Source organism: Rana temporaria, chromosome 1 (genome assembly GCF_905171775.1).
Source record: "Rana temporaria chromosome 1, aRanTem1.1, whole genome shotgun sequence".
NCBI classification, from domain to species: domain Eukaryota; kingdom Metazoa; phylum Chordata; class Amphibia; order Anura; family Ranidae; genus Rana; species Rana temporaria.
The window spans coordinates 84,883,246-84,887,124 of NC_053489.1; the positions used below are offsets into that span (position 1 = coordinate 84,883,246).

Below are 3,879 nucleotides of genomic sequence, written 5' to 3' on the forward strand. Positions count from 1 at the left end.
AAGTGCAAGCACCACAAAAAAAGTGACAAACAAAACAACACACAGGGAAAAAAAATAAAAGAAAGTGGGGAAAAGGAAGATGGGAAGGTGAGGAAAGTGACCAATGTGAAATACATTGGCCGGCCCTCCGGCCAGGATAAAAATTCCACTGGTCCTAGCCAAAAGGCCCGGCCCAAGCGGCAGGTGTGAAAAGTGTGTTGTGGAGATCAGTGACCTGAAGGTGCCACACGATGAGTGCCCCTCAAACACTTGTGCAATGTATGGCACCCCTGGACTGCCACTCCAGGGGCACAATCTCCACGGGCTTTTCAACGGTCCCTAGCCCCTGGTCCGGACCGGCAGCACCCTTCCCAGCCAGGAAGGTGGGAGAAGAGGTCGGGGAGAGCCTACTGACGCAGACTCTACCCACAACCCCTATCTCTCCCACCTAATCACATTCTGGAAGTACTACCCGCTCCATCCCGGTTAAAGGAGAAGCAAGGGTTCCCTCCAGAACAACTGACTGGGGCAGATACCACCAAATCCAGGCCAACGGCCAGGGACCCGGCCTCTTGGCTTCGACCTCATGCCTCTCTGTCCACATCAGAAGGCTTCCACCTCCACACCAACAGGCTTAGCGTCCGCCGACTGCCATCCCTTTCCCCCTGCCACAGGGTACCGGGGACAGTCAGCTTAGCACCACCTATTGGCAACTGATAAGAACAGATACTACACTTGATCTTAGCCAAAAGGCCGAGAAGCAAGTTTTATGCAGCAAAAATAAAACCTACAGTTGAAGGTTTTACATCTTGTGTGGACATTGCAATTTCTATAGACTTCCTTCCCTGGACAACCAACTTAGAGGTAACCTGCAATATATATATATAATATTGCTACATATATACTAAATAATGTTAAAGAGTGACAAGTATCATCAATGGTTATTATAACCAAAGAAATGAAAGGGTCTTTTATAATTGATATTGTCAACAAATACATTTTCTATATTTAATATAAATCATTTGGGGGGATTTACTAAAATGCAAATGTGTTGCAGCTGTGCATAGTAACCAATCAGCTTCTGAGTTTTATTGTCAAGGCTTAAAGTGGAGGTTCACCCTCATTCTGAACTTTATATTACTATGAACTGCAAAGTTAATATATGTAGAATCCACGTATTTTTTTCCGGGTGGTCAATGATTACCTTGATTCAGATGGTTTTGATCTAGCTTCCGGGTATTGTTCCCCGCGGGAGTGGGCGTGTCGCTCCTTTTCCCCAACGGCCCAGTGTGTGATGGGAGCTGTGTGCAATGTCTCCTGGGAGTTATGTGTTGAGATTCCCAGGAGACGATCTGTACTGAAATAAGCATTGGTTTCGTTTGCAGCATATAATTCATTCACGACGGGGCGTGTATCAGAACTGATGTCACCCGTTGGCATAGTATTGAGGAAGTGTTGATGGCGCAGCTCGCGCTGCTCGCCGTCAACATAGCGCATGCGCGGGATTATGAAGTGCATGACGGGAGCATCGCATCACCGCTTCCAGGAAGTCTTTGCTTGTGGGCTTCACAATCCACAAGCAAGATGGAAAACGCCTGGATGAAATTGTAAAAGTTCTTCTTTAATGACGGAAAACAAAGCAATGCAATTAGAAGCGCCTAGCAAGTGAGTGTTACTTTGATATCAGTGATACTATGCAATGCACATAAAACGAGGAAACCGCATAACCTCCGCTTTAAGGGCCCTTTCACACTGATGTGCTTTTGCCACGCTAGTATTAAAAAGATAAAACCACCTATCGCATAACAGTGATGAGTCTGCACAGTGTGATCAAAGTTGATGATTGTAATGGTCCTTGTTGTAGGTAATGTACATGTCTATGACAACTGTGGTACAAAGGGAAGTTCATGTGCCAGCCATCCCCAGAGTATATCCAGAACTGTGAGAAATATGAAAAGAGGAAAGGAGGGAGGCGCACCTAAGTGTAGTATGGTAAAAAATGTGTTTAATGCACAAGGTATTGCACTTAGAGGATTGAAAAAAATCATAGGCAATTAGGCATATCTGTAATGACCTGCTGTCTGTCCGGTATATTTGCCAGAATACCGATATGCCTATGATTTCTTCCTTTCTTTTGCCACGCTAGAAAGCGTCTTTCTAGCATGACAAAAGTGCATCAGAATTATTTCCCTTTATATACTATGAAACTTTGTCTGCACTACATTCTTTGGTGCGCTTTCCAAAAGGGCACCAAAGATGCGCCTTTCATTGAAATCTATGGGAACCGCAAGGGTGTTTTTTTTGTTGCATTTTTGGAGTCACGTGACACTTTAAAAAAAAGATGATGGTTATATAGCTACACATATGCCCCCTGTACCTTCATGGTCTGCTCAATGTTCAATCCGTTTCGGCCGCCCCCGGTCCTCCCCTCACATGTCACCCGAGCTGCTCCCAACTTTCAGTTCAAGGTTTGGTTTGCCCCTTCTCCTCCCCATGCATTTAGAGTGGTTCACCTGTCAAGCCCATTTTTTCTGGCCCCTCCCCCATCTGCAGTGTCCTGTGTTATGGTGGGACAAAAGATGGTGGCCTCTGCTCTGTCTTTGCACCACCAACCAGACCACTCGAGCAGAGAGAAGCTTGGCGGCCACAATGGAAGTAAAGAGGGGCACTGTATATGTAGGTATCCCTTTGTTAAGGATACTGGTGGTTTCTTCCCGCTCATTAAAAACCACCCGCCGCCGTCCTTAACAACCAATGAATGGCCAGTTGTTAAGGAGCCAACACGTAACAGCGTCCTTAACATCCAGCTATTCACCGCTTATGCGCCGCCTGCATCGAATTTAACCCCTTCCATACAGGGCATTTTCACCCCCTTCCTGCCCAGACCAATTTTTAGTTTTCAGCGCTGTTGCACTTTGAATGACAATTGCGTGGTCATGCAACACTGTACCCAAACTAAATCTTTATGTTTTTTTCCCCCCACAAATAGAGCTTTCTTTTGGTGGTATTTGATCATCTCTGCGGTTTTTATTTTTTGCGCTATAAACAAAAGAAGAGCGACAATTAAAAAGAAAAAACACAATATTTTTTACTTTTTTATTTAATAAATATCACAATTTAAAAATAAATTCCCTCAGTTTAGGCCGATACGTATTCTTCTACATATTTTTGGTAAAAAAAAATTGCAATAATCGTATATTGATTGGTTTGCGCAAAAGTTATAGCGTCTACAAAATAGGTGATAGATTTATGGCATTTTTATTTTATAATTTTTTTTACTAGTATTGGCGGCGATTTGCGATTTTTTACTGTGACCGTGACATTGCGGCGAACACATCGGACACTTTTAACAAGTTTTTGGGACCATTTTACATTTATACAGCGATTAATGCTATAAATATGCATTGTTTACTGTGTAAATGTGACTGGCAGGGAAGGGGTTAACCACTAGGGGGCGTTGAAGGGGTTAATATGTTCCCTAAGGCCCCGTACACACGGTCGGACCGAACCGATGAGAATGAACCGAAGTTCAGTTTCATCGGACCAAACCGACCGTGTGTATAGGCCATCGGTCTGTTTTCCTTCGGTCCAAAATTTTAAAACATGCTTCAAAACCGAACCGATGGCCCGCTGCCCGATCAGACCAAACCTATGGTTAGTACAGAAAAGCATCGGTTCAAAACCCGCGCATGCTCAGAATCAAGTTGACGCATGCTTGGAAGCATTGAACTTCGTTTTTTTTCAGCACGTCGTGTGTTTTACGTCACCGCGTTCTGACCCGATCGGATTTTGAACTGATGGTGTGTACACACATCAGACCACTTCTGCGGTGAACCGATGAAAACGGTCCGTCGGACCATTCTCATCGGTTCGGTCTGACCGTGTGTACGGGGCCTAAGG

At 44.7% G+C, this 3,879-nt stretch overlaps 1 pseudogene; it reads right to left on the reverse strand.

The window, feature by feature from the left end:
* Positions 1-613: 613 nt before the first annotated feature.
* On the reverse strand, positions 614-744 carry LOC120925178 (annotated as a pseudogene).
* Between the last annotated feature and the right edge of the window lie 3,135 nt (positions 745-3,879).